This window comes from Chiloscyllium punctatum, chromosome 2 (genome assembly GCF_047496795.1).
Source record: "Chiloscyllium punctatum isolate Juve2018m chromosome 2, sChiPun1.3, whole genome shotgun sequence".
Taxonomy (NCBI): domain Eukaryota; kingdom Metazoa; phylum Chordata; class Chondrichthyes; order Orectolobiformes; family Hemiscylliidae; genus Chiloscyllium; species Chiloscyllium punctatum.
In genome coordinates this window covers 74,576,428-74,599,899 of record NC_092740.1, presented here as the reverse complement: position 1 = coordinate 74,599,899, position 23,472 = coordinate 74,576,428, and the positions used below count along the sequence as shown (strand labels likewise).

The 23,472-nt window shown below is 41.7% G+C and overlaps 1 protein-coding gene across 9 annotated transcripts in view; it reads left to right on the top strand.

Moving 5' to 3' along the window:
* The window catches only part of sema6a (sema domain, transmembrane domain (TM), and cytoplasmic domain, (semaphorin) 6A), a 150,081-nt gene that overhangs the window by 37,787 nt on the left and 88,822 nt on the right, over window positions 1-23,472 (top strand). For 7 of the 9 annotated variants that reach the window (XM_072584293.1, XM_072584279.1, XM_072584270.1 and 4 more), the window contains exon 1: window positions 16,667-17,212. The exons of 1 other annotated variant lie outside the window; for it this stretch is intronic. The gene's annotated coding sequence lies outside the window, so the exon portion shown is untranslated. Of the gene's footprint in view, window positions 1-16,666; window positions 17,213-19,225; window positions 19,846-23,472 lie in introns of those variants that run through there. One more of the 9 variants, XM_072584234.1, reaches the window with a different exon arrangement.

The window sequence follows — 23,472 nt, the reverse complement described above, 5'->3', positions numbered from 1 at the left end:
TAGTCAAGAGGTTGCTACTCATTTTGCCACTTCTTTCACATGGAGCTGGTAAATCTCAGCACTCAGATCCAACATTGCATTCCACTTTCAGTCTGTGTTAATTTTCAATTAAGAGAATTTCCCTGATATTCTTGTTTTGCTCATGTTGGAACAAGGCCTTTATGTTACAGTGTACTAATTTGAGGTTACAAAGCAACTTAAAATGCTGTAGCTGCATACCCCAAAGGCTTCCTAATTCACATATTTTCCAAGCATCTCAGGCAGAATGCTCACTGCGTAGACTCCTGCTTTTGACCCAGTCACTAACAAGCTGACTACATGGTTGGCCATTTCCAGGGTCAGCGGCAAAACCATTTAGCTCCCATTAAGTCCTTTCTCCACAGTTCTTCTGGCAGTAGATCATGAAAATTGGAATGTCAGAACTAACCAAATGAACCTTCAGTTGTGGAGTCCCAAGAAAATGTCACATTGTTAAAGAGTGAATTTTGGCTACGTTCCTCAAAGGACTGAAGCGCTATGAAAATACAAAGCTTTCTCTTATACGTGCACATATATTATTTGCATATATATATTACAGAGTTTTCAAATTCAATGGCTTTTTCCTAAATTAAGCAGTGTTAAAAGCAGCTATTGTAAAATGTTATGATTTGTATTTGTCATGGAGATTATCACTCAAGTGTAAGAGTAATGTGCATTTTAGAATGAAAGAGCCACATTAGATTTAATGTTTCAGAACATTTCTCAAGGAATCTGCTGCACACTCACATTTAGTACCATGTTTGAAAATCTGTCCTAAGCATTTGTAACACAATTAGTGAATTTACCAGTACATGGTGCAATTTAAGAGATAAAACCAGTACCTGGCAGCAAAAGACCGCTTCAAGGGTAGCATTTTCCTCAAGCTGCCAAAATCAGGGCACTCCTATTGGCAAACATAAATAGCATTGGATATTGATAGAAACATTGGAACAAGATCAGTTCATTCAACCCCTTGAATATGCTTGCCACTCAACTGGATCAGTTGAATATAGATAATTATGAACTAAATATGTGCCTCAACCCATGTACCATTACCCACAAATTAATAAATGATAAATCTTAAATATTTCAATTGGCATGTGACCACATTTCCGGACGAAGAGCTTATGACCGAAATGTCGATTCTCCTACTTCTCGAATGCTGCCTGACCTGCTGTGCTTTTCCAGCACCACACTCTCAACTGTGACCACATTCTTGTTGGACAGAGTGCTCCACATTATTACTCAACTTTGTGTGAAACTGCAGTACCTTACTCTGTCTCCATGGATGCTGGCTGACTCACTGTGATCTCCAGCGTTTGTTGTTTTCAGTCCAGATTCTAGCATCTGCAGTACTTTGCTCCTACATCATATTTATTGATACTACTTCTTACTTGCCTAATGCTATTTTTAATTGTTTTAATCCTAATCCTGGATTCTTGACCAAAGGCACGAGCTTCTCCACATCTGCTCATTGAAGGATTGAAAACCACAGGGCAATAACTTAAAGATGATTGGCAAAAGAAGCAATTATGACATAAGGGGAATAAAATGTTCCATGGTGTGGCTTCATTGTTTTTACAAGCTGATAATCTGCAGGTGAATCTTTCATTCCAACATGATATTTCCAGAAAGATCAAACTGGAGTTGCAAATCTGAGTCACTGGTTTCTGACCTTTTGATAATACATTAATTTCAGTTCTGATAGATAAAGTTTATTACAGGTTTCATGAACTGGCTCCAACGGCAGCCAGGTGATCACTGCAGTCATCTTCAATCATATTTAGCTTTTCGAAAGCATTTTAATCCATTAGCATTAAAAGCATTAAAAATCAGATGACAGAAGTTGAAAATTGATCATGTCTTTTTAGCACTACCACAACACTTTCAGCATGAAAAGCTTTCTAAGATCTTTCTTTATTTTGTACATCGTAAAACCTATACTCTACTATTTGCTTATTATTTTAAACAAAAGGTAATTGTTCACAGGGTTTTATGGCTTCCATATTAAGCTATAAATTATTTAGTCAGATTTCATTATTTGAATTCTATTTACTGAACCATCAGTGACACAATGATAATACAAGCCACACTAAAGACTGTCCAATTTTCCAAGTGTAGTATATTTTCAAAGTCTCCTACCATTGTCATTGCTAAACAATATTAATGTTAACACTAAATAAAATTTTATTGTTAAACTGTGATTTCCTGACCAATCTGATCTAACATTGCTTGTAATCTGACCTTCAAAATGCAGTATATTTAATCTCATTTATGCACTCAAATGTAGATGGCAGTGCAAACTATACCTACCTCACCAGTGAATTAATGCCAGATCTAGTTTGAACAAATGCAATCATATTGTGAAAGCAGGGATGACAGCACTAATCAAATCCCCTCTTTTTCTCCTTTATTACCTCATCTGACAGTAGGCTTCCCATCCCTGTTTCAATTTTATCTTGGCACTCACTAGTCAGCAAATTGATCCCTTTAGCCTAACTGGGACATTCCAAATTTCTGGTTATTCTGAAGGCATTAAGCGGGTGCAATTAATGTTATTTAGTTCAAACCAAATCCTGCTTTTTATTGAGTTAGCCCACCTAGTAATAGGAATACTGCAACAACTGCAAAATTCTTAGGCTGGGAGAGTAAATCAGCCAGGTTTTCTATATACGATTGGACATGCAAGATATTCCTCATCTTCCATGATCACACATTAAAGCCACTCTTCCACAGTCACTGTTATAATTCAATTTCTCAATGGCCATTGTGCCAGAACGATTCTCATCATTGTGATATTAAATCCAGTTTATTAACAACTAATTAGGCATAATCATAAGTTCAGCTTCTTATGAATTTGTGATCCTACAGCTGAATTCAGGGAACCAATCTAACAGGGTAAAAATGATGGGCACTATTTTCCATAACCCAGTTACTCAGATTTCAGTGAAAACTCAGCTATGTTTGTACACTGAGTTGTGGACACCACAGACTCCCACTCCAGACTGATGATACCACTAAAACAAAACAAAACACTTGCAGATGCTGGAAATCTGAAACAAAACAGAAATTACTGGAGAAACTCAGCAGTTCTGGCAGCCTCTGTGGGGCATAAACAAAGTTAAAGCTTCGAGTCCAGTGACCACTGAACATTAACTCTGCTTTCTCTCCACAGATGCTGCCAGATTTGCTGAGTTTCTCCAGCAAAGCCTGTTCTTGTTGACTATATCATCTCTGTCATAGAGTCATAGAGATGTACAGGATGAAAACAGATCCTTCTGTCCAACCCATCCATGCCGACCCGATATCCCAACCCAATCTAGACTCACCTGCCAGCACCTGGGCCATATCCCTCCAAACCCTTCATATTCATATACCCATCCAGATGCTTTTTAAATATTGCAATCGTACTCAACTACTTCCTCTGGCAACTCATTCCATATACGTACCACCCTCTGTGTGAATAAGTTGCCCCTTAGGTCTCTTTTATATCTTTCCCATCTCACCCTAAACCTATGCCCTTTAGTTCTGGACTCCCCCCACCCTAGGGAAAAGACTTTGTCTATTTACCCTATCCATGCACCTCACAATTTTGTAAACCTCTATAAGGTCACCCCTCAGCCTCCGACACTCCAGGGAAAACTGCCCCACCATGTTCAGCCTCTCCCTAAAGCTCAAATCCTCCAACCCTGGCAACATCCTTGTAAATCTTTTCTGAATCCTTTCAGGTTTCACAGCATCTTTCCGATATGAAGGAGACCAGAATAGCACACAATATTCCAACAGTGGCTTAACCAATGTCCTGTACAGCCACAATATGACCTCCCAACTCCTGTACTCAATACTCTGGCCAATAAAGGAAAGCATATCAAACACCTTCTTCACCATCCTATCTACTGCAACTCCACTTTCAAGGAGCTATGAACCTACACTCCAAGGTCTCTTTATTCAGCAACATTCCCTAGGACCTTACCATGAGGTGTATAAGTCCTCAGAAATGAAAGAATATCAGAGGGAACATATCTAAATATTAGCTCCATCTGTTATAAAATCACAGATTTAGTGCAATGAAAGCAAAAGAAAATAAAGGCTGAGTCCACAGAATCGTAATCCATCACCAGTTTTAAACCAATATTTTTTCACCATAACTCCCAGATTCGTCAACCAGAAAACTAGTCAATTTTTTCAAAGTACTAACCCGCTTTCCAAAAAGAGCTAACAATTCAACAATGAGTCTGACAATGAGTCATGAAAGGAATACTTGTAATTATAGCCATTTCTACGACCATCTGATGTTTAAAAGTTCTTGACAGCCATTGTTGACCTGTTGCATGACAGGAGCCAACGTGGCAGCCAATTTACACAAACCAGACTCCCCACAAACAGCAATGCGTTAATGAACAGATAATCTGTTTATGTGATGCTGAGTGAAGGAAAAAGTGGAACTAGGACTTCTGACTTCTCAGGTAGCATCATACGGTATCTTATGCCCATCAGTAGGGGTTAGGGACAGAAGGTCATCCAAAAGGTAACACCTTGAAAGGTAGTACACTGAAGTGTCAGCCTTAATTGTTGAAATAAACCTTTGAATAGACCATGAAACCAGAATCTCATGATTCAGTAATGAGGGTGTTGCCATAAAGCTACAGCTAACAATATGGAAATAATACTTTCTATTGGTTTTAAAAGTTAAAGTATAGATTTATTCAACATCATTTATATACTGAAGGCAAACAAACAGAAGGACATGAAAATTTGAAATAGAAACACAAATGCTGAAGATAAAAAAATCAGCAAAGTTTTTTTTAGTAATTCTATAGGCGTGTTCAAATAGAAATGAAAGATTTTAACTTTCTAGCTCATTTTTAAGCCATCATGTTTTACACCATCTATAGAATTATGTAAAGGAAAATCAAAGTATGACATCCAAATTTTCAATCAACTGAAGAAAATATAAAATGATTACAACAGTCACTAATTATATAAACATTTTTGTGGGGATTGCCATCTTAACGTGGTAGAGAGACAGTACATTGTGATCGTCTTTCAACTGATTTCACTGGTCCTTCTTAGTCGTAGTAGGAACACCCACAACTGTAGGTTCAGGGAAGGGGTTGGTGGTGGTGGGCTGGGAAGGCAGACATATTGTAATCCCCAAAAAGTCCTCAATGGCAAAACAAGCAAAGGAAGACAGTGTTACACCAACCTGTAAATGGAGGGGCCAATGTGGACCTGTTTGTTGTGGTTCAACACGTCACTGAAATCTGATCAGCAGTTGACAGAGCCCTCCTGTTAAAAAGCAATGCACAGGCTACTAACAGGTCCCATGTGCCAAGCCCTATGGTGTTGGAGAATTGGCAATGGCTTCTGGGTAATGCAAGATGGAGGACAGGAAAAAATTCTGGCTGTAACAGGCTGTTCCTTTTTTGAGGTATTTTAGATGTTGGAGGTGATTTCCTCGAATTCCAGGAGCAGCAATTACTGTTTTGGAACAATGTAAATTAACAAGGTAAATATGCTCACCCATTACCTGCTGGTCAACGTTTGAACTGATAATGATGATAGACCCTTGAGGATTCCACTAACTGCAAACTGTTTGGTTCCAGGATACAAATGCTAAAGGAAAGGTAGAAAGGGGGGGCATGAGGGGAGGGGAAGTGGACCTTTTGATGAGGGATAGTATTACAGCTGTACTGAGGGAGGATATTCCCAGAAATACATCCAAACAAGTTATTTGGGTGGATCTGAGAAATAAGAAAGGGATGATCACCTTATTGAGATTATATTATAAATTCTCTAATAGTCAAAAGGAAATTGAGAAACAAATTTGTAAGGCGATCTCAGCTATCTGTAAGAATAACAGGGTGATTATGGTCAGGGATTTTAACTTTGCAAACATAGACTGGGACTGCCACAGTGTTAAGGGTTTAGACGGAGAGGAATTTGTTAAATGTGTACAAGAAAATTTTCTGATTCAGTATGTGGATGTACCCACCAGAGAAGGTGCAAAACTTGACCTACTCTTGGGAAATAACACAGAGCAGGTGACTGAGATGTCAGTGGGGGAGCACTTTGGGACCAGTGACCATAATTCTATTAGTTTTAACATAGTGATGGAAAAGGATCGGCCAGTTCTAAAAGTTGAAGTTCTAAATTAGTGAAAGGCTAATTTTGATGGTATGAGGCAAGAACTTTCAAAACGTGATTGGGGCAGATGTTCGCAGGTAAAGGGATGGCTAGAAAGTGGGAAGCCTTCAGAAATGAGATAACGAGAATCCAGAGAAAGTATATACCTGTTAGGGTGAAAGGAAAGGCTGGCAGGTGTTGGGAATGCTGGATGACTAAAGAAATTGAGGAGGAGAAAGTGAGGACTGAAGATGGTGGAGATCAGAGCTGAAAAATGTGTTGCTGGAAAAGCGCAGCAGGTCAGGCAGCATCCAAGGAGCAGGAGAATCGATGTTTCAGGCATGAGCCCTTCTTCAGGAATCAAGAAGAAGGGCTCATGCCCGAAACGTCAATCCTCCTGTTCCTTGGATGCTGCCTGACCTGCTGCGCTTTTCCAGCAACACATTTTCAGTAAAGAAATTGAGGGTTTGAGAAAGAGAAAGAAGGAAGCATATGTCAGGGATAGACAGGATATATTAAGTGAATCCTTAGAAGAGTAGCAAGGTAGTAGGAGTTTCCTTAAGAGGGAAATCAAGAGGACAAAAAGGGGACATGAGATATTTGGCAAATAGAGATAAGGAGAATCCAAAGGGTTTTTACAAATACTTTAAGGACAAAAGGGTAACTAGAGAGAGAATAGGTCCCCTCAAAGATCAGCAAGGTGGCCTTTATGTGGAGCCACGGGAGCTGGGGTCGATACTAAATGAGTATTTTGCATCAGTGTTTAACTAAGGAAAAGAATATGGAAGATATAGAATGCAGGGAAATAGACAGTGACGTCTTGAAAAATGTCCAGATTACAGAGGAGGAAGTGCTGGATGTCTTGAAACTCATAAAAGTGGATAAATCCCCAGGACCTGATCAGGTGTACCCGAGAACTCTGTGGGAAGCTAGAGAAGTGATTGCTGGGCCTCTTGCTGAGATATTTGTATCATCAATAGTCACAGGTGAGGTGCTAGAAGACTGGAGGTTGTCTAATGTGGTGCCACTGTTTAAGAAAGGTGGTAAAGACAAGCCAGGAAACTATAGACCAGTGAGCCTGACGTCAGTGGTGGGCAAGTTGTTGGAGGGAATCCTGAGGGACAGGATGTACATGTATTGTTTTTGGAAAGGCAAGGACTGATTAGGGATAGTCAACATGGCTTTGTGTGTGGGGAATCATGTCTCACAAACTTGATTGAGTTTTTTGAAGTAGTAACAAAGAGGATTGATGAGGGCAGAGTGGTAGACGTGATCTATATGGAATTCAGTAAAGCATTCAACAAGCTGCCCCATTGTTAGATGTCATGGACTGCAGGAAGAACTAGCCATTTGGATACAGAACTGGATAGAAAGTAGAAGGTGATGGTGGAGGGTTGCCTTTCAGACTGGAGGCCTGTGACCACTGGTGTGTGACAAGGATCAGTGCTGGGTCCACTACTTTTCATCATTTATATAAAGGATTTGGATGTGAGCCTAAGAGATATAGTAAGTAAGTTTGCAGATGATGACAAAATTGGAGGTGTAATGGACAATGAAAAAGGTTACCTCAGAATACAACTTGATCTTGATCAGATGGGCCAGTGGGTTGAGGAGAGGCAGATGGAGTTTAATTTAGATAAAGGTGAGGTGCTGCATTTAGAAAAAGCAAATCTTAGCAAGACTTATACACTTAATGGTAAGATCCTAGGGAGTGTTGCTGAACAAAGAGACCTTGGAGTGCAGGTTCATAGCTTCTGTGGTGTTGCAGGAAGATAAAATAATGAAGAAGGCATTTGGTATGCTTTCCTTTATGGGTACAGGAGTTAGGAGGTCATGCTGCAGATGTACAGGACATTGATTAGGCTACTTTTGGAATATTGCATGCAATTCTGGTCTACTTCCAATTATAAGGATGTTGTTAAACTTGAAAGAGTTCAGAAAAGATTTACAAGAATGTGGCCAGGGTCGGAAGATTTGAGCTATAGGGAGAGATTGAACAGGCTGGGGCTGTTTTCCCTGGAGCTGAGGGGTGACCTTATGGAGGTTTATAAAATCGTGAGGAGCATGGATAAGACAAATAGAGAGAGATATTTTTCCCTGGTGTGGGGGAGTCCAGGACTCGAGGGCATAGGACTAGAGGAGAAAGATATATAAAATGACCTAAGGGGCAAAGTTTTCACTCAGAGGATGGTACGTGTATGGAATGAGCTGCCATAGGAAGTGATTGAGAGTAGTACAATTGCAACATTTAAAAGGCATCTGGATGGGTATATGAATAGGAAGGATTTGGAGGGATATGGGCCAGGTGCTGGCAGGTGGGACTAAATTGGGTTGGGATATCTGATCAGCATGGACGAGTTGGACCGAAGGATCTGTTTCTGTGCTGCTCATCTCTTTGACTCTGTGACTATGGTTGTCAACCAGGAAGTCCCATGTCAAAATTCTGCACACAGCCATTCTGCATAAAGGTTATTGTCTGAGTTGGGAGAAAGGTGTCTCTGAAAAGCAACAACTGTATTATCAAGCTGCATCATGCTTTCTGCCCCAGCATCTTAATGATGAAGCAAAATAAATCTAATTAGCCCAATTTGCCCTGTGTGTCCAAAGACATGTGGCTCTAAAATGAACCTGTTCAGTAAGGCGAAGTTGCACAGCAGGAACTGTAAGCCTGAGACATCCTCCTCTAATCACCTGAGATTGTCAATGATAAATATCCAAAATAAAACAAAGGACAGATGCTGGAGATTTGAATCAAAACCGGAAATTGCTGGAGAAATTTACCAGGTCCCAGAAACTCAAACAGCATCTTGGAGAGAGCAAACAGAGTTTATTTTTTGAGTCCAGTGACCCGTGGACAAAACTCAAAGTAGCCAACCATCTCGTCCAGAGTTTAGATCAGAGTGGTGCTAAAAGTACAGCAGGCAAAAGTCCTTCATCAGAGCTGATTCCTGATGAAGGGTTTTTGCCCGAAACATCGATTTTCCTGCTCCTCGGATGCTGCCTGACCTGCTGTGCTTTTCCAGCACCACTCTGATCTAAACTCTGGTTTCCAACATCTGCAGTCCTCACTTTTGCCTAACCATCTTGTCCAGATTACCAACTTGTTCTATCTCCTCTTATAACATTGTGTTGCCTGGATCAGAGGTTAATGTTCAAGCCACACTCCATTTTGACTTGGTTAAGTAATCTACACTAGCATTTCACTGCAGTACTGAAAGTTCTACTTCTTCTCTGAACTTTTTACCATCAATATTAAAGTAATTCAGCAAGGGAGTGGGAACCTAAATTGTAGTTACAGTTTCCAGGAGATTGAGAAGTAGTGAGGTGAGAAATAAGGTTTCAAGGTTGCAAGATTGTACAGGCAAGCAGGAAGGTGGTTTGAAGTGTGTCTACTTCAATGCCAGAAGCATCTGGAAAAAGGTGGGTGAACGTGCAGCATGTGTTAGTACCAGGGACTTTGATGTTGTGGCCATTTCAGAGACATGGATAGAGCAGGGACAGGAATGGTTGTTGCAGGTTCCAAAATTTCGATGTTTCAGTAAGAACAGAGAAGATGGTGAAAGAGTGGGGGGTCTGGCACTGTTGGTCAAGGGCTTTGGCAAATAGAATTAAGGAGAATCCTAAGGGGTTTTACAAATATATTAAGGACAAAAGAGTAACTAGGGAGAGAATAGGGCCCCTCAACGATCAGCAACACGGCCTTTGTGTGGAGCCACAGAAAATGGGGAAGATACTAAATGAATATTTTGCATCAGTATTTATTGTGGAAAAGGATATGGAAGATGTAAACTGTAGGGAAGTAGATGGTGACATCTTGCAAAATGTCCAGATTACAGAGGAGGAAGTACTGGATGTCTTGAAATGATTAAAGGTAGATAAATCCCCAGGATCTGATCAGGTGTACCCGAGAACTCTGTGGGAAGTGAGAGAAGTGATTGCTGGGCCTCTTGCTGAGATATTTGTATCATTGATAGTCACAGGTGAGGTGCCGGAAGACTGGAGGTTGGCAAACGTGGTGCCACCGTTTAAGAAGGGCGGTAAAGACAAGCCAGGGAACTATAAACCGGTGAGCCTGACCTCGGTGGTGGGCAAGTTGTTGGAGGGAATCTTGAGGGACAGGCTGTACATGTATTTGGAAAGGCAAGGACTGATTTGGGATAGTCAACATGGCTTTGTGCGTGGGAAATCATGACTCACAAACTTGATTGAGTTTTTTGAAGAAGCAACAAAGAAGATTGATGAGGGCAGAGCAGTAGATGTGATCTATATGGATTTCAGTAAGGTGTTCAACAAGGTTCCCCATGGGAAACTGATTAGCAAGGTTAGATCTCATGGAATACAGGTGGAACTAGCCATTTGGATACAGAGCTGGCTCAAAGGTAGAAAATAGAGGTTGGTGGTGGAGGATTGTTTTTCAGACTGGAGACCTGTGACCAGTGGAATGCCACAAGGATCGGTGCTGGGCCCTCTAATTTTTGTCATTTACATAAATGATTTGGATGTGAGCATAAGAGGTACAGTTAGTAGGTTTGCAGATGACACCAAAATTGGAGGTGTAGTGGACAGCGAAGAGGGTTACCTCAGATTACAAGAGGATCTGGACCAGAGGGGCCAATGGGCTGAGAAGTGGCAGATGGAGTTTAATTCAGATAAATGCGAGGTGCTGCGTTTTGGGAAAGCAAATCTTAGCATGACTTATACACTTAATGGTAAGGTCCTAGGGAGTGTTGCTGAACAAAGAGACTTGGAGTGCAGGTTCATAGCTCCTTGAAAGTGGAGTTGCAGGTAGATAGGATAGTGAAGAAGGCGTTTGGTATGCTTTCCTTTATTGATCAGAGTATTGAGTACAGGAGTTGGGAGGTCATGTTGTGGCTGTTCAGGTCATTGGTTAGGCCACTGTTGGAATATTACGTGCAATTCTGGTCTCCTTCCTATCAGAAAGATGTTGTAAAACTTGAAAGGGTTCAGAAAAGATTTACAAGGATGTTGCCAGGGTTGGAGGATCAGAGCTACAGGGAGAGGCTGAACAGGCTGGGGCTGTTTTCCCTGGAGCGTCGGAGGCTGAAGGGTGACCTTATAGAGGTTTACAAAATTATGAGGGACATGGATAGGATAAATAGACAAAGTCTTTTCCCTGGGGTCGGAGAGTCCAGAACTAGCGGGCATAGGTTTAGGGTGTGAGGGGAAAGATATAAAAGAGACCTAAGGGGCAACTTCTTCATGCACAGGGTAGTATGTATATGGAATGAGCTGCCAGAGGTACAATTGCAACATTTAAGAGGCATTTGGATGGGTATATGAATAGGAAGGGTTTGGAGGGATATGGGCCGGGCGCTGGCAGGTTGGACTAGATTGGGTTGGGATATCGGGTCGGCATGGATGGGTTGGACTGAAGGGTCTGTTTCCATGCTGTACATCTCTATGACTCAATGACCAGTCTTACGGTGGCAGTAAGGGTGTTTGAGGACTCGTCTACTGAAGTAGTATGGGCTGAGGTTAGAAACAGGAAAGGAGAGGTCACCCTATTGGGAGTTTTCTATAGGCCTGCAAATGGTTCCAGAGATGTAGAGGAAAGGACAGCAAAGATGGTTCTCGACAGGACTGAGATAACAGTGTACTTGTTATGGAGACTTTAACTTTCCAAATATTGACTGGAAATACTATCGTTCGAGTACTTTAGATGGGTCAGTTTTTGTCCAATGTGTACAGGAGGGTTTCTTGACAAGTATGTAGACAGGCCAACAAGGGGTGAGGCCACATTAGATTTGGTACTAGGTAATGAACTCGGCCAGGTGTTAGATTTGGAGGTAGGTGAGCACTTTGGTGATAGTGACCATAATTCGGTTACACTTACTTTAGCAATGGAAAGGGATATTTATATATATCATAGGGCAAGACTTATAGCTGGGGGAATGGCAATTCTGTTGCGATGAGGCAAGATTTAGGATGCATAGGATGGGGTTGGGAACCGCAGGAGATAGGCACAATTAAAATGTGGAGCTTATTCATGGAATAGCTACTGCGTGTCCTTGATAAGAATGCACCTGTCAGGCAGGGAGGAAGTGGTTGAGCAAAGGAGCCATGGTTTACTAAAGAAGTTGAATTTCTTGTCAAGAGGAAGAAGGTGGCTTATGCTAGGATGAGGTGTGAAGGCTCAGTTAGGTCACTTGAGAGTTACAAGTTAGCCAGGAAAGACCTAACAAGAGCCAGGAGGGGACATGAGAAATTGTTGGCAGATAGGTTGAAGGAAAACCCTGAAGCTTTCTAAAGGTATATCAGGAATAAAAGAATGACTAGAGTAGGATTAGGGTCAATCAAGGACAGTAGTGGGAAGTTGTGCGTGGAGTCAGAGGAGATAGTAGAAACACTAAATGAATATTTTTTGTCAGTATTCACACTGGAAAAAGACAATGTTATTGAAGAGCATACTGAGGAAAAGGCTACTAGACTAGATGGGATTGAGGTTCACAAGGAGGATTCTGGAAAATGTGAAAATAGATAAGTCCTTTGGGCTGGATGGGATTTATTTTAGGATTCTCTGGGAAGCCAGAGAGGAGATTGCAGAGCCTTTGGCTTTGATCTTTATGTCGCCATTGTCTACAAGAATAGTGCTAGAAGACTGGAGGATAGCAAATGTTGGTCCCTTGTTCAATAAAGGGAATAGAGACAACCCTGGTAATTATAGACCTGTGAGCCTTACTTCGGTTATGGGTAAAGTGTTGAAAAAGGTGATAAGAGATTGGATTTATAATCATCTAGAAAGGAACAAGTTGATTAGGGATAGTCAACATGGTTTGTAAAGGATAGATCATGCCTCACAAACCTTATTGAGTTCTTTGAGAAGGTGACCAAACAGGTAGATGAGGGTAAAGCAGTTGATGTGGTGTATATGGATTTCAGTAAGGCATTTGATTAGGTTCCCCACAGTAGGCTATTACACAAATTACAGGGGCATGGGATTGAGAGTGATTTAGCAGTTTGGATCAGAAGTTGGCTAGCTCAAAGAAATCAGAGGGTGATGGTTTATGGGAAATGTTCATCCTGGAATTCAATTACTGGCAGTATACCGCAAGGATCTGTTTTGGGGCCACTCCTCTTTGTCATTTTCATAAATGGCCTGGATGAGGGCCTAGAAGGATGGGTAAGTAAATTTGCGGATGTCACTATGGTCAGTGGAGTTGTTGATAATGCCAAAGGATGTTCTAGGTTACAGAGAGACATAGATAAGCTGCAGAGCTGGGCTGAGAGGTGGAAAATGGAGTTTTATGTGGAGAAGTGCGAGGTGAGCCACTTTCGAAGAAGCAGCAGAAATAAAGAATAATGGTAAGATTCTTGGTAGTGTAGATGAACAAAGAGAACTTGGTGTCCATGTACATCGATCCCTCAAAGTTGCCACCTAGGTTGATAGGGTTGTTAAGAAGGCATACAGTGTGTTAGCTTTTATTGGTAGAGGGATTGAGATTTGAAGCCATGAGGTCATGCTGCAGCTGTACAAAACATTGGTGCAGCCACATTTGGAGTATTGCATACAGTTCTGGTCACCGCATTATAGGAAGGATGTGGAAGCTTTGGAAAGGGTTCAGAGGAGATTTACTGGGATGTTGTCTGGTATGGAGGTAAGGTCTTATGAGGAAAGGCTGAGGGACTTGAGGCTATTTTCATTAGAGAGAAAAAGGTTGCAAGATGATTTACTTGGGACGTACAATATAATCAGAGGGTTAGATCGGGTGGACAGTGAAAGCCAAGTGTGTGGTGCTGAAAAAGCACTGCATGTGAGGCAGCATTGGAGGAGCAGGAGAATCAATGTTTCGGGCATGAGCCCTTCATCAGGAAATGCCTGAAACATTGATTCTCCTGCTCCTCGGATGTTGCCTGAGCTGCTGTGTTTTTCCAGCACCCCATTCTTGACTCCAACCTCCAGCATCTGCAGTCCTCACTTTCTCCTGGACAGTGAGGGCCTATTTTGTCGGATGGTGATGGCTAGTATGAGGGGTCATAGCTTTAAATTGAGGGGTGATAGATGTAGGACAGATGCCAGAAGTATTTTCTTTACTCAAAGAGCAGTAGGGGCACGGAATGCCCTGCCTGCAACAGTAGTAGACTTGCCGACTTGAAGAGTATTTAAATGGTCATTGGATAAACATATAGATGAAAATAGAATAGATAGGCTTCAGATTGTTTTCACAGGTTGGCACAACATTGAGGGCTGAAGGGCCTGTACTGCACTGCATTGTTCTATGTTCTATGATATATCCACTCATTAACAGACATCCATTTCCCCCCTTTTTTGTCTGTGTCACATTACCATTCCCTTGTGTATCAATCCTGCTTGAAATTTAGAACTACTAACCACTTTCCTCCTTGATTCATGCTGAATGAGAATTGGCCTACAGTTTAGAATCATAGAATCCTCTCAGTGCAGAAAGAGGACATTCAACTATCGAGTGTGCTCTGATCCGAGAAAAGAGTATGCCACCCAGACCCAGACCCTCACTCTATCCCAATAACCCAGCATTTACTATGGCGAATCCACCTAACTGCACATCCCTGGCCACTACGGGATATTTCACCATGGTAAGTCCACCTAACCTGCACATCTTTGGACAGTGGATAGAAATCCAGGCAGACACAAGGAGAACATGCAAACTCCACACAGACGGTCACTCAAGGCTGATGTCTGAGCAAGTCTCGATCCCTGGCACCGTGAAGCAGCAGTGCTCACCACAGTCACCATTCCACCCTTATAATGGACAAAATCATGAGCAGTAACACTGAGGGCTCCCGAGGATCTGATTTGTGGAGGGGCTTTGTTTTGGCAGCAACACTGATGTACATGGTATGCATTCTGGGTTATATAGCTACCCACACGTGTGCATAATTGAATGATATCTTCCATGTAAATATGTATTATTTATTGTACACGTGGAATGAATGATTCATTCATGCTCAAAGCATAAAAAGGTCGTGGCTGAGACACTGAAAGTAATAGAAATTTATGGATTTTTTTAGTGCAAGAAAGCCGGCATTGCGTTGTTTGGAATGTAGAAGATTTATTTAAAATTTTAAACAGTCCCCAAATTAAATATCGCTTGACAACAAGAATCTAACTCCAGTTAGACCCATCAAAGTCCAGGAAGCACCATAGATGTTCCTGGACTTGCTGAATATTTTCTGTTTTAATTTCAGTTTTCTGTTATTTTTCTAATCAATTTGCAATCACGTACTTCTAGAATTGGTGAGACTGGAACCCAGGCCTCCTGGTTTACAGGTAGGGATACTACCACTGTGTCATCTTATTCTTTGAGATGGTCTCTATGACCAATAATAGTTCTGCAGCCAGTGACCTGGCCCAGTAACCCTGCGGTTTGCTACAATGGGATAACCGGGTGAGCTATCTGCAGTAATGTTAAAGAATCATCGGTTTGCACAGAGCGGAAGAAGTCGAAAACTGCTGTGTAGTTAAAATGAAATAATTCTTTCCGCTGTAAATGTGCTTTATTGAACAAAACAATACAACTTCGGGTCTTAAATTCAAGTTTTTTTTCGCTTTTTTTTTCCCCCCCAAACTTCATTGTCTTTCCACCTTCCTCTATTTGCACATTCTTTCATGAAGCAATTCACAGGTTCTTTCTTATCGGAGGCCGTTCACTCATTTATTGTCTGTTAATTTGCCCCACCCCCTTCTCCAGTTTCAAACCTTTATTGAAATGCTTGTTGATGCCCTGGTGAAGTGTCTGCATCCAAACTGCCAATTAAGACAAAAACAGGCAGAAACAAGTTAGTGACATGATTTCTATTTACAGTTGCTGTTTTTCTCCCCTCGGTGTTTTGTTTTAGTTTCGGATTGCCAGCACGTAAATAGATTTTTAAAGTTCTTAAAGAAGTTTTTATTTTAAACAGAAGAGTGTCTGGATACAAGTAAAATGTTTTAATTTAATTCACACAATACCAGGTCATGGTCCAACAGGTTTACAAGCTTTCGGAGCGCTGCTCCTTCATCAGTCCAACACCGGCACCTCCACATCTTAATGTAATTTAAGAAAAAAGCTCAGATAACGCAGAATATGCAAATCAAATTGAGAAAAGGGCAAGAGTGGAACTTAAAGTAGAAATGAGTGTTTCTTCTGTTCCTGAGAGTGAAAAGACTTTGTTTTGAGTAGACCAAAATGTAACGTTTTGTTTTGTTATTTAAGAAGAGACATAATGGCTGGTACCTCGTAGTGTTTATACACAGTAAAAGGTGATATCTCCGCCAACCTGTTTCAAAACGGATTGTCTCTTAAAGTAAGCCCAGGCAGGGAGTCGTTTTCCAATGTGTCGATTGACTTTCAATGAATCTGTTTATTCGCTTGGTAGGAAGTGAACACTTAATTCTTAAAACGCCTCCATAAATGTTTGAGATGATCTAGAACCTGATTTGGGTTGCGACTGGCGAATAGCGAGTGCGAACGTCCCGGTCCCGTCCGCAGGAAGCGATCCAGTCCGGGATTTCTGTGCCGTCTCCTTCCAAATCGGATAGCCAGTGACAGCTGGAGTTGGAAGGCAAGGATGGGGGGTAGGAGTGGGGCAGCCGCTCAGCAGACAGCCCGCCTGCCCTCCACAGCTCCAACTAAGATGATTCGGAGCGTGTGTGTCCAAGCCCGTGTTCGCCTGCTGTGACAGGACACTGGACAAGGAACTGGACACTTATAACCTTCCCCAACAGCCCGGAGAAGAGAGAGACTGCTCCTTGACCCAAGTCCGCCCGCTTTGGTAATCGGGTCGAAATTGACGAAGCTTTCCCGAGTGGATTTCTGGGGCATTGTGCCGGGGGAGTGGGTGGGTTGGGGAGGGAGGGGGAGTGGTGGATTTCGTTATTTTTGTTTTGGAACAGCAAAAGTTCCCCATGCTGCCGGGCTGGTTGGGGCGAACAACCGTGTTACTCTTTCCCCCTTGTCAAGACCAGGCATCTGCACCTTCCCAGAGGCTGACAGACACGGTGTGTGTGGATCACATTGGTCAGAGCTAGCCTTAAATGGATTACTAATGAGACAGCAGTGCCGCTGGTTCGACTCCCCAAACCCAGAAGGTAGAGTGCTGTTCTGTTCCTTCTAGAGAAACAAGCCTCTTTTTATTTCTGTGTGTTGCGAGCACCGGTTCTTTGTTATTTTATGTGTGCCTTACCATGAGATTTGTTCAGCTAATTGTTCCCATCTCACCAGTGATCATAGCCACAGGGAGCCGCGTGTATGTGTATCAGGGACTGGTAGCTCTGTTCAGATTCTGATCCTCAGCCCCTGACAGTCGGCTCCTGAGAATTGTTGCTAACTGTCTGCTGGTGTTAAATATCGCTTTTGGATTTATGTTGGTCCCTGTTAAATGCTGAGTCCAGTCTTAATATTGTTTCCTCCCAGAATAAATCAATTTTCTATCTGGTACTTAACAGTGGTGCACAAATCATTTCATCTACACATTTTTAAGAACAAAATCCAATGGTTGGTTATTTGTCATTTGCTAAACTTGGCTTCAAAATTCTCGCGACCTCGCTTTGTTTCTTTTAAACAGCGATTAATACACAGTATTTTTAAACGCCGGGGCGTACGAATATATTTTCCTATTTGCCAAGATTTGGTAACACTAGTTAGCGGCCCGAGTGTATTTACAAAGGGGCTTTGGACTCTGAGAATTGCCGAGAGTCCAGATTTGTGCAGTGTGTGGCTTGCTGGCTTGCCCTGTGCTCTGGGAGTGGACGCGGGGCTGTAGCATCGCTACATTATATGCATGAAGTGGGGAGAGGGGCTCCTCCGATCAGCATTAAAACCAAACGAGAGCTTAAGTCTGCAAATTCTCCACGTGCTGGTTTTTTTTAGGTCCGGACTGACAGTAGCCCAGCTGGAGTATGAGACAGAGGAAGGTCCCTTGTGTGAGGGGACGGGGAAAGAAAGTTTGGTTGTGCAGTTGCTATTGCAATGCGTGGGACTTGCTGTGCACGGCAAGAATCCGGCAATGTCTTTCTCTGAGCAGGGGGTGGATCTGCAGCCTGGAGCATGGGGTCAGGCCAGGGGTTAGTGCCCAACAGCTGCTTTCGCATCCAAAACACTGTGTGGAATAACATCACAGGTATCGAGCAAATTTAATAGGCGGAGGGGCTGTTCCTTTTGGCTTCTATTGTCTGTCTTTTGTGGGGGAAGGAAACCTGTTTCGAGAAACACTTGATCTGCACTTTGGTGAAATAATCTAAAGTGTGCGGCGGGTGGGAGACCTTGACTGCAGTGGAACTTGTCTCTAGAGACAGCCTGAATTCACAGAGCCGGTGTCAGAATTAAGCTGACATAAATTGGTGCATATCCTGATGTTTGGGTATCATTTTGTGGAGGGGAAGGTTAAGTGCATCTCGTGGTCAGCAATGTCCAACCACAAAAAATAAAATTCAACCACTGAATGGAAAAATCTGCCCTGTTAAAATTGGCTTTGTATGCGTGTGGATTCTAGTCTTGAGTTATGGCTCGGCTAGGGATCTTCATCTATTAATCATGGAAGCTAGTTATTTATTCAGTTTCCATAGTTTCAAAGCCTCTGATAGTGTTTTAGTGTCTTGGGAATGGCTCGAAATACAGTTGGGCCACATGTTCACAGCCTTTTTGGCAGCAATCTGGACCTTTTTCATTGTTTTTAAATTAAAGAAGCTTCCGTGTTTCAGGCGGCCTCCTTCCTTCTACCCTTGCTCCTGTGCAAACTTTGGGTACAGAGACTTGATTCTCGTTGCTGCTGGTTCGTTTGGGCAGCAGAAGCATTTTTAGTTATCGAGTGACACATGTAGAGTAAAATGATGGGCTCTCCAATCAGCATTGAGTATTTGCAGAAAGCCAGTCATGATTTCATGATTATTCATCAGCAGATGCTATGTTTTCTCATTACAACCTTATGCCGGAAACAGATATTCCATATGGATGTGTCTGGCACTTAGAAGTGTTAACCCAGCTTTTTGATCAAACTGCTCAGTGGCTTTCCCATAGGCCACGACTGAGTGACAGGCTGGCTCATTTTGTGAAGCAGAGCCCCGTACGTGTCTGAGGACGTTGGTGTTTGTACACACGAGGGTGTGTTTATATCTAAGTTCCACACTCTTACGTTCTTGTCAAAGAAATTGTGACTGCCCTTTCAGAAAGGATTGTATCATCATGTGAGGTGCAATCAACGTTCTACCTCCTCCCCATGTTATGCCAAAGGGATGGGGCTTGCTGGTCTTCCCAGTTTTCCCTCCTTTGCCCTCTTTTTGTTCAGTGCTCCATCTAGTGGCCTGACCAAGAATTGGCGCACACCACTGGGGCCAGCTGAGTTCAAATCTCAGTCGAGACGACGATTCAAGGTGGGACTCTTTGATACTGTGACTCGTGCATTGTGCCGTTCTGAGCTATCACGTCACTTCGGAGAGGAATGAGTTAACGAAGCCCCAGTATTGTTGTAATATATTAGGTTGCAGTGGTGTCATAAAATGTGTCCTTGCAATCCTTTCAGTGTGATGCGCTTGGAGGGGGAAAGAAACTGTAATGTTGTGATCTGATGTGAGTGAAACGTTACTAGATCAAAGGCTGGCCATGCACACGGGGTTACGTACATAAACCAGACTGACGAGTGCTCCTGAATTCTGCACCGAAAGTACTCGGACTGCTGTTGGAATGTAGCGGGGCAGGCAAAATGTTGCTGTTGTCTCATCAAAAAGTAAGTTGAGCTTCTCCGTAGCTGATGTTACTTTTATCGAACGCTTTCTTCACTCGGAATCATAGAGCTGGTTCGTAGGCTTGGTAATTGCTGGACGTATCTTTATTTTGCTCTGCACATGCCTGTAATTCGGTACTGTTGTGATCCTTGCAGCAACATTGTTCGGCCGTGAATGTGTCTGCAAATGCCAGCTTGTTTGTGATTTCATACGTTTTATAAAAATACAGAACAATAGAATTTTAAAATGCAAATGTTTCCTGGGTATGTCAAAGTTCTTAAGAAATTTAAGTCTGAGTAGCAGCATACTTTCATGGTCCCTTGCTTTGGTCTCTGCACACTCCACGTTAGCATCTTCAATGGATTGTGTATTTCTTTATTGCAAACCTTGTTAATTTTGTTTGTTTGTTGAAGATGATTGCCTATACGCACCCCAAGAGTCAGGACTGGGTAAAGTGCCATCTGTAAACATAAGGCTGCAAAAACTCTTTCAGCCGAGAGAAGTGAAGGAAAGTCGTGCGACTATGTGTGAACATGAATGGCTGATGTCAATGTATGTTTTGTTTGAGAGTTTTTATTTTTTTTGATGCTTTATTTACTTTGGAGCATATGGTCTATTAGCCCTGTTTATTTGACAAGCAGCATTGTCGGATCATTAAAGTGTGGAAGCAAGCCATTCAGCCCATCAAATCCACAGCAACCATCTGACCAGTATCCCACCCAGACCAACCGCCCCCTCCCCCGCTGCAATCCTGCATTTCCCATGGCTAAATCACTTAGCCTGCACAGCTATGGACAGTATGGGCTGTGGGAGGAAACTGAAGCACCAAGAGAAAACTCATGTGGACAGGAGGAGAATGTAAACTCCACACAGTCACCTGAGACTGGAATTGAACCCCCAGGTCCCTGGCACCGAGGGAGCAATACTAACCACTGAGCAACTGTGTGGTTAATTTACCTTTTTTGTTGTGTATCTTGTTTTGAATAAATCAACTTTTGGCTTCTCTTCCAAGCAACACTAGGAAGGTGAGATTTAGTCAAAGCTTCTGTGACTCTGTACTTTGTTCATTTGTTAAATGCGGATTTTTGGCTCCAGATAACTTTTAATCAAATGCAAGCATGCTAAATCAGATTTACCAAACATCAACAGGCAGAATCCTTAGCAGCAGAGCAAAGCTTTTTAACATCCCCACTGAGTGAGAATTTTAATCACATAATGAACTAGAACCAATTCACTGGCAAGATGAAAGAATTCACCCCATCTGTGTGCGAGATGCTGCAAAGTCACAATGCTAGAAATCTTAAAACACATTTTTTGAATATGCTATGCACTTGAACTGCTATTGCAAATGCTTTAACTAATGTACCCATCCAGCACAGTAGGCAAAAAATGCAGATCACACATATGATTACAGGAAAAAAAATCACCATTTTCCAACAAATAATAAAATCAGACTTGTAGACTCGAAGAAGTAGGATAGTTAAATGCAGTCATCAACAACACTAACAAAGGAAACAGCAAATAATCAATGTTATTGAGATCAGTTTTTGCAGGATTTTTATTGTGCTGTCCATTTTTAAATTTACCAGCCAAATAAATCAATCCATTAACATTAGATTACAAAGGCTTGCTTTGGATTTTCTTGAAGCGTGCTGCAACATACATTGTCCCAGCCATATGAAATGGAAGTAATAATCAAGTATTCAAGAAAAGGGGCATAAACTTTAATTTTTAACAAGTTATAGCTTTCATGACCAGATAAAACATGCAACAGCTGAGATGATATTTCACTTCAAACAGTGCAAAGCACATATAGCTTTCTGAATAAATTCAGGTGTACAGCCTTTGAAGATGTAAAAGTCAATTGCCTAATTGAAACGGAATTAATGGCCCTCGGCTGAGGAGATTTAGCATAGTGGCTGCAATTGGTTTCAATTTCTGAGCAGGGAAGAAAATAATTGTGAAAGAGTTCATTGTATATGATCATGGAGTGGGACTGGATAAGGGTTCAGTTGTAAAATCTTCCATGGTCGAATACCATAACCAATTCTTGATGTCAGGGTTGAATTTGAATAAAGATTACAGAGAAACTTGATTTGTAATAGAGCAAGTATCCACAATGCCCTTTTGGAATGTGGGAAAGAGAAGGAATATGTGGGTAGCAACCGAGCTGTTGTATTGCATTGATAATGAGGCAAAAGGCCTGGGTTCAAGTCCTACCTGCTCCAAACGTGTGTCATAACCTGAGCAGGTTGTTCAAAAAGAGAATCTGTAAGGATAGCAATGAATTTTTAAAAATAGTTTTTTTTCTGTATGATAAGCTTGCTTAATCATTGCAGCTCTGAATGAAAATTACAAACTTTACAAAATTCTGTAGTGTAAAAACTGGGAAAAATCCTTTGTTAATTATAAAGGCAATATGTTGTAGCTTTCAGCAAAAAAAGGCCCACAGCTTGCTATGAAAAATACTCGTCAAAGATGTGTTTCAGGTTACTAGTAAAACAGGAAATTTCCCAATTGGTGTCATTCACAATAAAGATGTCAATTACACTTGTAGCTGTTAATCAAAAGTATAGACCTTGAGAATTGTAACAGTAAAGGAAAAGAGGGGAAAGGGTAGTTAACACTGCTTAAATTCTGCTAGTGGACACACTACCCTCTAATGTTTGAATGTATGCATTGCATCTTGTAGGAACTCTTGGCAGCATGGGGTGTGTGATAAAAGGTTGTAGATGTTGATTCTATCTAAACTCCTTAAATCAATAAAATCAATTACATTACAAGAATAATGAGGATTCATTGCGCATGAGCTATAGAATGGCTGTCCTGTTACCTTACATAAATCACTCAATGCAGAAAAGTAATTTAATGGTGCATTGGGATGTTTCATTTTGAAATGTGCTATATAAAAGTCATTCCAGTGTTGTGAATGAACATTTGCTATGTTAACAGATTGACATGAACTTCTGATTCCAATCATAAAAATTACTCCACAATTTCTTTTAAATATTAACAATTACCAAAATGGACGTTCCCCGAAAATGTTTACCGTATTGGGCTCAGTTTGATTTTTAATGTTTTTATTCTTGCTCGAACCTACTTTTCCATATCATGCTGGTGGGGGCTATTTGGGTGATTTTGGCTCACCTTTTTATGGTTACAATACTTTTCTCAGTTTGGCTGAGAATTACAAGCAGCAAGTGTTATGGCAGTAAGGGCAACCCCATCACAGCTGAGATCAAGCAGACCCTCTCCCAATGGCCACACATGATCTTTGCAGCAGACATCATTGGATGACGATCACGTGTGGAACCTTGGTTGCTGCCACCCGCACCCACACCCACACCTTCACTACAGCCAGCAGACTGTCAATTCGAACATGCCAGTCACCATACTGATGAGATCAGATAGTGAAGTGCATAGCAAGTTCTGATCTCTCTGACTCAGTGGAATAACAGCGGAAAATCTATGAATGAAGACACATGGGAAAATTTATCCCTAGATTTGTGCTATCAGTAGAGACTAACTACAGCCCCATTGGTGCTCTAATACTGCAGTGATAAGAGCTAGCAAATAAATATGGTGTGGGTTGCAACCACAGAGTGGTATTGCAGAGTGACAACAATCCA